Raw genomic sequence first — 12,366 nt, forward strand, 5'->3', positions numbered from 1 at the left:
ACTCAGTGCAACCAAGAAAAGCCTCAGGCAGCAACAAAGACCCAGCAGTGCTGCAGGGTCACAGAGCTGTGTGCGGTTTGTGTGTGTGTGTGTGTGTGTGTGTGTGTGTGTGTGTGTGTGATGGCAGTGGTATAGGCTCACAGAGTATGTGTTGTGTGTGTGTATGTGTGTGCACTCAGTCATGTCCGACTCTTTGTGACCCCACAGACTGTAGCCTGCTAGGCTCCTCTGTCCATGGAACTCTTCAGGCAAGAACACTGGAGTGTGTTGCCATTTCCTACTCCAGGGGATCTTCCCAACCCAGGGATCGAACCTGCCTCTCTTACATCTCCTGCACTGGCAAGCGGGTTCTTTACCAGCTGAGCCCCCAGGGAAGCCCTTACAGACTACATCTGAGTCATAAGAAGTGAGATAAAATGAGAATTCAAACCATATTTTCATATATATGTAAATGTGTGTAGGTACATATATTGTATGCACACATATATTATGGGCATACATATATTGTATGTACATTTCTACCTATATTTCCACATATTAGCAAGAAACTTATGTAGCTGGGATTCCTAGTTTCCTGCTATTGCTTTGCTACATAGCCTCTTCCTCTGGCTTAGTCTCTTCATTTTCAAAAAATGAAGGTATTCAACTACATGTTTCCTAAGTTTCCTTCCAACGTTAACCTCCTATTTGAACATTTTGCCACTGGAAAAAAAATTACTTATAATTGTATGGGATTTAACATAGAGAAAGCAATTTTTGATCCTCAGATATTTTGTTCACCTAGCCCTCAGGAAAATCCTTATGGAGACCACTGCTCAGAACTCATTTGAAATGTAGAAAATGTAACAAGTTTTTTCCATAACAAAAATATGAATGTCAATGAAGAGACCACATATAGCTATTATTTAGAAAAAAACGGCATTAGACTTCCATTTAAAAGAACTGAGTTCAGTTCGACTCAATGTCATAACAAAGCCAAGTGTTCAGCCTCATATCTACCAATTCCAAGAAATGTATGGGGAAGCAGGTGAGGACTGGGGAAACAGGGTGCTATCAGAACCTTTAAAAACACCCTGGAGAGAAAGTCGCCTTGGCAAATACTTCAGCTGGAGCACCTCTTCACCTGGTGGAAACACTTAGACACGTGTGTTCCTACAACACAAGCCATGCAAATGATTCACTGCTTTTTCTTATAAGCCCTATCAGATTTATATTATTTATGAGCCAACCAACTTCCTAGCTAGCCTTTCACCTTGTCATATTTTCCTGCACTCCCAGAGTGAATCCAGTCTGACACTCGCCATTCTCCACTGTATAATATGAAAATGGAGCCATTAAAAGCAGTATTTCAGATTGGAAGGAAATCCAGAACTAAGACACCGATCAAAGTGTTTAGAGGCAACTACAAAATAACTAATGGTTTGAATATTTTGACCAATTTTTGAAATAAAAAAAAGACATAAAAGACCCTTGAGGTGACCTGACCCAAGTTTTCTATACAACCCCTTCTCATAACTCTAAAATTCTCCTAAAAACTCTAAAATTCTCCCTTCAGACAAGCTTCTAGAACTGACCTAAACTATGAAGAGCCAGACAGGGTGCATGGTGTTGGATAATTTTGCATGGAGATGATAAGTTTATCCATTTCAGAGGATATAAGAATCAACATTCCCTTAATTTTGTTTAAAAGGAATATAAGTAGCTAAGCAAAGGATTTGATTTTTTTCCTTTCTTCTCAAGAGCAGCACCACATTAATGGTAGGTATTTATCCCCAAATTCAGACAAGCTCTTCTCCAAGAAGATAAAGCACCTTGAACTATATCCATGGTTGAGATTCGAGTAGTTAAAAGCCTAATGATAAATGGGATGAAATGAAAAGTGAGACTAAATTAGGCATATCTATACATGAGCACATAATTACACAGACTATGTATGTATAATTTGCCTTTAATGGCATTTCCGTCTATACTAAAATTCCCAGGTGTCCTCAAACAAGCACAGCTTTGTGATGCCATGCCTTTAATGGAGCTCTGTTACCATGGGGATCGCAGAGCTCCCTCTCAGAATAGCGTTGAGTTCTGACAATTGAAGAAGCTGGAGAAATTTCAATTAAGCCATCATCTTAGAACCTTCCAGCACCTACAAATGTGAAAATCATCAAGTTCTGAAGCATTGCTAGTTTGCCTGAGAAGCTATGGACTTTGGGCCATGATTCAAAGTAGTGCATATATATATATTTATACAAGGAAATGTGAATTCAATCTCTTATCTTTCAATAACCTATAATATGGGCGTATATATTGCCAAGTCCGCTCAAGAGCCCCTGAGTTGGATCCATTAATGCACTCAGTGGTTTATTTACTCAGTATATATGTGTGTGTGTGTGTGTGTGTGTGTGTGTGTGCGCGCGTGCACGTGTGCACTAAGTCGCTTCAGTCGTGTCCAACTCTTTGCGACCCTTTGGACTATAGCCCACCAGGCTTCTCTGTCCATGGGATTCTCCAGGCAAGAATATACTAAAGTAGGTTGCCATGCCCTCCTCCAGGGGATCTTCCTGACCCAAGGATCAAATCCACCTCTCTTACGCCTCCTGGATTGGCATGTGGGTTCTTTACCACTAACGCCACCTGGGAAGCCCATAAATCTACATACATACACACATATGTGTATGTTATATATATGCAGATAGAGACTTGTGGGTTTTCTCCAGTGCCCAGCATAACCCATGGAATCTATGAGGTTATACATATATGTATTGCTTACCCTCAATGACCTTGAAGTATAGTCGATAACTATTATGTTAAAAGATGGAAACACAAGGATGTAATATGAAGAGAAATAGAAATAACAGGACCAACTGGGTACAGAGAAAGATCTTGGAAGGTTGAGTTAGAAAATGTCTCTGGCAAGACTTCAGAAACAAAGAGTGAAGATGATCCATCGTTGAGCCAAAGCAATTAAATTCCCCTCCCTCTGGCCACACTAAAAAGGATTTAGCATGCATGAGGGTCTCAGGTCAAGAGTTGTATGGTCAGCAACCCCTCAGAAGGTAGGGTATGTTGCAATCACAGCTTAAGCAACCAGAGAATCAAGGTCAGAGCCAGCCAAGTGCAACCACAGGAGGGAAGAGTCCACGGTTTGTCCAAGACAAAGCCAAGAGGGATCTCCTGGTTGTTCCCAATATTTAAAGCTTGCCACAGAGGCCAAGAAGCTGCATGGAAACTAACATCCCTCAACATTTCCCAGTCTTGCTGCCCAATGGAATGAAATGCAGGAGACAGGGGTAAATGCAACCCATTCCAATGTTCTTCCCAGGAAATCACATAGACAGAGAAGTCTGGCGGGCCACAGTCCATGGGGTCACAAAAGAGACCCGACTTAGTGACTAAACAACAGTAATGCCATGTGTGCATGTCACTGCATTTCTGTTCATTTCTCTCTGAAGCTGTGAATTAAAATACACCCATCATCCAACATTAGTGTGACCATGTGCTTACAATTATATTCTGATGAAAATTAATCATATAAGAAAGAGGGCTTCTGGAGGAGCTAGTTATATCTTGGAGGCTCTGGTGCTTCCTTCCACCTACGTGGGCAGTTGTTACTTACACTCCTGATTCATGGAAACTTCGGCTCTTCTGTGAATGGCTATCCAAAGTTTGGCCAGGATGCATATTTGTAAATCAGCACTTCTGTCTGACGTTTTCCACTTCCAGTGGTAAACTTATTATAGACTGGCCTCTTATGAAGCTTGTTAAATTCACTGCAAGTTCATAATCTGTGCGGTCCTAATCACTGCTCTTCTTTTCAGAGAGGTCACTGAGCACCAGGCACTGCTTTCATTTGAGGTGGGCAAGGTCAAAAAACCTGCAAAAGTTCTACTTTTGGTGTATTTTCTTTTAATCCCCTACTTTTCCATCATTTTTATGTATCACACTAACCTGGATTCCAACACATGGCTGCTTGGCGCTGGAGCAACTTTGAGGAGATACACCATGTCCAAGGGCTAAGGAGAAGCCCCAGCAAGATGGTAGAAGGGGTGAAATTGCATTTAGAATCAAACCCCATACCCTCCAGCAACACTCAGAGGGCTCAAACAAACCTTGTACACACCAGGACCCAGAGTCTGAGACAGAACTGTGTTTGAGTGTCTCCTGAGGAGGTACGGGTCAGCAGCGGACTGCCACAGGGATAGGGTTTCTGGGTGCAGCAGACCTGGGTATGGCATAAGCCCTCTTGGAGGAGGTTACCATTAACCCACCATAGAGCCACCAGAACTTACACAGGACTGGGAAAACAGACTCATGGAGAGAACAAACAGAACCTTGTGCACCAGGACCCAGGAGAAAGGAGCAGTGACCCCAAAAGAGACTGACCCAGACTTGCCCGTGAGTGTCCAGGAGTCTACAGCAGAGGCGTGGGTCAGTGGTGGCCTGCTGCATGCTTGGGGGCACTGAGCACAGCAGTGCATGCATGGGGCCTTTTGAAGGAGGCCACCATTATCTTTATTTAGTTCAGTTCAGTCGCTCAGTCATGTCCATGAATCTTTGCGACCCCATGAATCACAGCACGCCAGGCCTCCCTGTCCATCATCATCTCCTGGAGTTCACTCAAACTCACATCCATCGAGTTGGTGATGCCATCCAGCCATCTCATCCTCTGTCGTCCTCTCTTCCTCCTGCCCCCAATCCTTCCCAGCATCAGTCTTTTCCAATGAGTCAACTCTTTGCATGAGGTGCCAAAGTACTGGAGTTTCAGCTTTAGCATCATTCCTTCCAATGAACAGCCAGGACTGATCTCCTTTAGAATGGACTGGTTGGATCTCCTTGCAGTCCAAGGGACGCTCAAGAGTCTTCTCCAACACCACAGTTCAAAAACATCAATTCTTCAGCGCTCAGCTTTCTTCACAGTCCAACTCTCACATCCATACATGACCACTGGAAAAACCATAGCCTGACCAACCTAGACAGTACATTAAAAAGCAGAGACATTACTTTCCCAACAAAGGTCCATCTAGTCAAGGCTATGGTTTTTCCAGTAGTCATGTATGGATGTGAGAGTTGGACTGTAAAGGAAGATGAGTGCCAAAGAATTGATGCTTTTGAACTGTGGTGTTGGAGAAGGCTCTTTAGGGTCCCTTGGACTGCAAGGAGATCCAACCAGTCCATCCTCAAGGAGATCAGTCGTGAATATTCATTGGAAGGACTGATGCTGAAGCTGAACCTCCAATACTTTGACCACCTGATGAGAAGAAGTGACTCATTTGAAAAGACCCTGATGCTGGGAAAGATTGAGGGTGGGAGGAGAAGGGGATGATAGAGGATGAGATAGTTGGATGGCATCACCAACTCAATGGACATGAGTTTGAGTAAACTCCGGGTGTTTGTGACGGACAGGGAGGCCTGGAGTGCTGCAGTCCATGGAGTCTCAGAGAGTCAGACATGACTGAGCAACTGAAATGAACTGAACTGAACCTGGATTCCAAGTGGAAGCTGGTAATCCCAAGCTCTCAAAGAAGAGAGACAAATGATCCCTCCACTATTATAAGGATGAATGTATAAGATGGACCTACTATAACTTGGGTTTTTCCATAATCTCTCTGGCCTTTCTGTGCTTAGAGCTCTGACTTGCCTAAGATTGACCTCCTGATGAATTAGGTAAAAATGTCAGCTTCCTCTTAAGAGTGATCATGTGTGATGTCTCCCTTCAGATAGAGATGAACATTATCCTAAACTCCAGGATTTCAGAATATTATGAGAGACTGATGAAGTGTTGAAACTATTTTTCCAAGAGGTCTTTAACAATGGATTAACTCCTACCATGGGGTAGACATATTATATTCCCTGATGTGTGGAGGTGGGCCCAGTGACCTTGAAGAGTGTTGATCCCCCCGCATGATGGCCCCAAAGAGTATCCAGCTAAAGGATTGGATAAATGAATCTGAAATCCAGCCAGGGCTTCACCTACCAACTTTTGTACCCTGACTTAGGGCTGTGTGCACCTGGAAGGAAAGCATTTTGTCTGATTTGCACAAAATTACCACAAGGCGTTAAGGAGAACTTAATCCAACCCTACAAATCTGAGATGATTTTGTTCACCCACTTTTTAATTTGTTGTAACAGCCCTTCTATTTTACAACAATTTAATGGGCATCAATTATGTGTCATGGCCAATATCCTCCATTCTTCCTGAAATATGTGAAATCATTAGTGGTATTTAAGAACTCTGATTCCAGGGCATTATTCCAAACTATTAATAAATACAGAATAATGATCCTGCCTGTGGCTTAAGGGAATGAGAACAGATCACAGCATTGAATACTGCCAAGTCATCAAAAACATTGTTTTAAACCTGTGAACTACAGAAAATTTCCACATCTGAACCTCGCTATATCATACATCGCGTCTTCATCATATATTTTAAGCTCTCCCAGCTATGTTTCTTCCCCAAATACTGTTGTCTTAAAGCAGCCACTAGGTGACAAGTCAGAAACCTGATTTCAAGCATTGGGTTTACAACCTGACTTATTTTTTGACCTTGAACACAAGTCATTGACTTCTTAGGGCATTGCCTTTCCTCTGGACAATAAAAGAAAACTAGCTTCTGACTCCACAGGGATGTAGTGAAAATAAATGAGATGTAGGTCTGCAGAGTCACTGTAAGCTCTTAGGAATGAAAGAGCTTAAAGAGATGAGGTTTCAGCAGCAATTTTTTTTTTTTTTTTTTTTGGTCAGCCTTACAAGTGAAAGAGAAAGGTTCTTGGTAAGTTTGGAAGAATATGACCTCACTGACTCCTGCTCCTGACCTGTAGTTTTTTCTCTTCTGCATTCACAAAGTCTACTATAATTCTGGCTGTTGACTCAGTGAAATTAATAAGGATCTACCATACCCTTAGGCAACAAATAAAAATGGTCACACGCCGTGTGGGATGAATTATCTGCTACCAGTCAAGCATCATACAATACATGCTCCTACAGGGGCTGTGAAAACACTCTAATGAAACAAGAAAAGTGTTACATTGCCGAAAAGAAGAAGCTGCTAGGATAGAGTTCCCAGCTAGGAACTGATCTGACAGAGTCTAGAAGCCCAAAGGTAGAAAATATCTTTTAGGAGAACTGCAACCACATTTTTGCCAGTGTCAGAGATACTCTCTTCTAATGCCAAGGCAGTTGTGAAAGAAGATCACAAATAACCAGCTAACAGTCTCCCTGCCCCAAGGTGAAGGGTCCCTGACAGGTGGTGCAGATAAGTGCTGTATGACCGGTCCCTTATCTCCCTTAAGAGAGTGGTACAATCCACGGAGCTCACATAAACTCTTCTCTGGCTTCGATCCCATTTGGACCTTTAAGAGAAAAGTTGACAGTCATAGATTAAAGGCAAACATTACAGTGAAGTGATATGTACACTAGGTGGCTACGACTAAAGATGGTTTTGCAAGAATTAGCTGGAAAAACATACTGGCATGCTGAAATGAGTCTCTAAGTTGGTGGATGAAGCTAACATCTTTGTCTTGGTCTCATTGGGGCTCATGCTTCTTTACAGGCTTTGATTTTCTTCATTTACTCACTCAATAAATGTTCACTGAGCACTGTAATGGAAACTACTGGTGGTGCCCACAAATCTAATCTCCTCCCTTCCCTGAGAAAGTAGCTGTCCAGTTAAGATCTAAATTGTCTCACCCATCTTCTAGGGAAGGGAGGTGACCTAAGTTGGCACTAATGGAGACTGAATGGAAGTGACAAGGGCAACTTTGGCATTAAAAAAAAGCCCTTAACCTGGACTTTTGCTGTTACTTTGTCTGCTTGTTAAAAATGAAAAAGTGGAGGCTACCTACCTGCCATGGACTATTTGTAAGAAAGAAATAAACATCTGTGTTTTGGAGTTTCTTTGTTACATCAGCTCAGCCTTCATTTTTACAAATTTAAGAGTCTTCTGAGTATCAAGTCCTATTTGACAAGCCGGGGTTCCAGCTTAGCAAAATACGCATGGTACATGCCCCCATAAAATGTATAGTTTAATGTCTACCCTAGTCTTCTACCTGGGAATCAAAACCCATGAGATAAGTGTCTATCATACTCAATAATCAAAATAAAATAGGGCAGGAAGCAAGAGTATAAGAGTAGATAAAGATCTGGGCTTTAGAGACTTCCTTGGTGACCAGTGGTTAAGACTTCACCTTTCAACACAGTAGGTGTGAGTTAGGTCCCTGGTTGGGTAGCTACGATCCCACATGCCTGGAAGCCAGAAAACCAAAACTGTAACAAACTGTAACAAATTCAATAAAGACTTTAAAAATGGTCCACATCAAAAAAAAAAGACCTGGGCTTCAATGCTAAATAAATCTGAATTCAAGTTCTTGTTCTATCTCTTATAAACCATATTCTTAGGGCAAATCATTTAATTTATGTAGATCTCATTTACCTCCTTTGAAGCAGGGATGATAGAAATAATTATACGTACCTAATAGAGCCCTGCTGCTGCTGCTTCTTAGCTGCTTCAATCATGTCCAACCCTGTGTGACCCCATGGATGGTAGCCCGCCAGGAATTCCATGGAATTCTCCAGGCAAGAGTACTGGAGTGGGTTGCCATGCCTTCCTCCAGAGGATCTTCCCAACCCAGGGAATCGAATCCAGGTTTGCTGCATTTGCTGGTGGATTCTTTACAACTGAACCACAAGGGAAGTCCCTAATAAAGTCCTAGTGACAATCAAAAGGATTAGACATGTAAGTAGATTAAACCAGGACTTGAGCATCACCAATGTGGTAATCAGAGTTCAGTCTTATCATTTACTTCCATGGGGAGTGAAAGTGAAAGTGTTAGTCACTCAGTCATGTCCAACTCTTTGTGATCCCCTGGACTGTGTAGTCCACCAGGCTCCTCTGTCCATGGAATTTCCCAGGCAAGAATACTGGAGTGAGTTGCCATGACCTTCTCCAGGGGATCTTCCCAACCCAGGAACTGAACCCAGTTTTCCTGCATTTGCAGGTGGATTCTTTACCACTGAGCTGCCAGGGAAGCCCATGACACTTTACACCTCTGCCATAATTCAACTAACTGAGTTAATTCAGTCTCATAATTATGCTTGCTCATCTGGTACCCCCTACTGTAGCACAAGGGTTTCCCAAACAGCTCAGATGGTAAAGAACCTGCCTGCAATGTGGGAGACCCAGGTTTGATCCCTGAGTGGGGTAAATACCCTGGAGAAGGGCATGGAAACCCACTCCAGTATTCTTTCCTGGAGAATTCCATGGACAGAGGAGCCTGGCAGGCTACAGTCCATGGGGCTGCAAAGAGTTGGACTCGACTGAGCAACTAACACACACTGTAGCACAAACAACTGCTTCTTAAATAGCTCTGCCCCAGAACTTAGTACAATGCCTGGTACGTACGAGGACTCTATTCATAACTGTCATGCATAACTGCCATGTGAACTTGAAGGAATATTAAAGGCTGGAGTGTGAATAAATAAAAACCTACTAAGATGGTTATTTGTTTGATGCAAAAAAAAGTAGGCACTTGGTTTTAAAAATAAATGGATGGCAGTGAAACATCTAATAAAATCCATCAAGCCTAAGAAATTAATACAGAGAGGCCCCATGATGAAAATGAGTATTTTCCAAAAGTTATATGCCAACTGCTTTGACCTCAAAAACATAATGAAATGTTATACATCATCTTAAGGGTCCAGTTCACAAGAGCTTTTTTAACCTTAGTTAAAACTGACATATTGTACAATGGCATTAGAAAAAAATTGTAGCAGACAATATGATTGAAATGCCAAAAAAAAAAGGGAAACAAAGTAGAAAAATCAAAATTTTTGTTCTTTGGTGAAAGTAAATTTAAGTAGAGAAATATAAGAAAGAAAATGTTGACTCTTAAAGGTTCTGAATGCATTTTTAGTGGGCTTATAAGTTCAAGGCACTGGTTCTTTATTCTCCCTAATTCCACATCAAAGTTTCCAGCTTTCATTCCCTTTACTACAGAGATATTGCTAGCAATACTCTTATACTGAATAGTCTGGATTAGCCCCTCCTTCTCACAAGGGGAACAAAGAGAGGGAGATAAACGTCTCTAAGATAACTGGGAAAGAGTTGGGGGAAAAACTGTGAGTTGTATGTGTATGTACTTAGTTGCCCTGTCGTGTCCGATGCTTTTCAACCCTTTGGACTGTAGCCCACCAGGTTCCTCTGTCCATGGGATTTCCCAGACAAGAATACTGGAGTGGGTTGCCATTTTCTTCTCCGGGGGATCTTACCAACCCAGGGGTTGAACCCATACCTGCCGTGTCTCCTGTATTACAGGCATATTCTTTACCCATTGAGCCATCAGGGAAGCCTGTGAGTTGTACAAAATGAAGAGAAGTCGCTCAGTCGTGTCCGACTCTTTGCGACCCCACGGACTGTAGCCTTCCAGGCTTCTCAGTCCATGGGATTTTCCAGGCAACAGTACTGGAGGGGGTTGCCGGTGAGTTGTACAAGGAAGGTTAAAAAGGAAATAAAGTAAACTGATCTGAAACACAGTACCTGGTGTGAAATATGCTGACATATGATCAGTGAAATGATAAGAAAATGGAGAGACAAGGCAAAAGCTTCATAATACTTTAAAAGAGAGAGAGAAAAAACAGGAAAAATAATGGCTCATGGTATTCTTCCATGTTGTACAATAAATAATATCATCAGCCCAAGGAATTTTGGTTGTTAGTAAGAACAAGAGGAGCAGACACTTTGTTATATGGGAGGAAAGGAAGTAGAGTATTTTCCAATTATGAAAATAGGTTAATCGCAACTTGATTTATTTTTAAGTTCATAGAAACTGAACTAATCTCTTCCTTGTCTGTGAAGGGGAGAACACAAAGGAATAATGTAAAATGGGTATTTAAGTTTACTGAAAATATTAGGAAGAAACTCCCTGACAGAACATATATACAAAGGCTGCTGCTGCTGCTGCTGCTAAGTCGCTTCAGTCGTGTCTGACTCTGTGCGACTCCAAAGACGGCAGCCCACCAGGCTCCCCCGTCCCTGGGATTCTCAGGCAAGAACACTGGAGTGGGTTGCCATTTCCTCCTCCAATGCATGAAAGTGAAAAGTGAAAGGGAAGTCGCTCAGTCGTATCCGACTCTTAGCGACCCCATGGACTGCAGCGCACCAGGCTCCTCCGTCCATGGGATTTTCCAGGCAAGAGTACTGGAGCAGGGTGCCATGGCAAACTGTGAAATCAACGTGGAAATGAAATGCTAGGAGGGAACCATTCTTAACCTCTTACGTAAAAATTCAGTCACAGTTTTAAAAGATACAGATCAAATAATGGAGACTCCCAGAAAAATCTCTGAAGCTTCCCTACATGATTTTAGCAGAATAAAAACGATGCTTCCTGGTTAAATGGGAGACTTTTTTTTCCTGTGTTTTAGCCAACTCTCCCTCTGCCCCACTCATATCCTCTCCCTGCCTCCCCCATTTCCTCCCACCCTCTCTCCCTCCCTCTCTGTCTCACACACACTTACTCAAAGAGCATCTATGCAAACATCAGTCTCAGCACCAAGGACAGCAACCTTCACTTTGACATTCTGAGGATGTCAAAGACCACCCTCAGAAACCAGGTATACATCTCAGGAGCTCTTGTTTATTTTTTTAATTTGTTTATTTTTAACTGAAGGATAATTACTTTATAATATTGTGTTTGTTTGTGTCATACATCAACACATATCAGCCGCAGGTATACATATGTCCCCTCAGCCTTAAACCTCCTATCCCATCCCCACATCTCTAGGTTGTCACAGAGCCCTGATTTGAGTTCCCTGAGTCATATAGGAAATTCAGAAGCTCTTTTGAATTCAGATGAGAAATGCTTGACTGCCCAGCTAGCTCAGTCGGTAGAGCATGGGACTCTTAATCCCAGGGCTGGGGGTTCAAGGCCCACGTTGGGCAGTTGCTCTTCAACATTTGGGGCTTCCCTTGTAGCTCAGATGGTAAAGAATCCACTTGCAAGGCGGGAGACCATTCAATTTCTGGATTGGAAGATCCCCTGGAGAAGCGATAGGCTACCCATTCCAATATTCTTGGGCTTCCCTGGTAGCTCAGCTGGTAAAGAATCCGCTTGCAATGTGGGAGACCTGGGTTCAATCCCTGGGTTGGGAAGATCCCCTGAAGAAAGGGAAAGGCTACCCACTCCAGTATTCTGGCCTAGAGAATTCCACAGACTATACAGTCCATGGGGTTGCAAAGAGTCAGATACTACTGAGTGACTTTCACTTTCTAGAAGTGCTTGAAGTTTAACTCAAAGTTGTAAACACCTGATCTATAATACCACTTTTCTTTTCAGAATATGATTATCTGTGTTTATTAAAACAGTGGACACTTTACTATGT

At 42.5% G+C, this 12,366-nt stretch overlaps 1 non-coding gene across 1 annotated transcript; it reads left to right on the plus strand.

The window, feature by feature from the left end:
• Positions 1-11,853: 11,853 nt before the first annotated feature.
• On the plus strand, positions 11,854-11,926 carry TRNAK-CUU (transfer RNA lysine (anticodon CUU)). The gene has a single exon. It is a non-coding gene; the product is annotated as a tRNA-Lys (tRNA).
• The last annotated feature ends 440 nt before the right edge of the window (positions 11,927-12,366 follow it).

The sequence above is a fragment of the Bos mutus genome, chromosome 10 (genome assembly GCF_027580195.1).
Source record: "Bos mutus isolate GX-2022 chromosome 10, NWIPB_WYAK_1.1, whole genome shotgun sequence".
Classification (NCBI taxonomy): Eukaryota; Metazoa; Chordata; class Mammalia; order Artiodactyla; family Bovidae; genus Bos; species Bos mutus.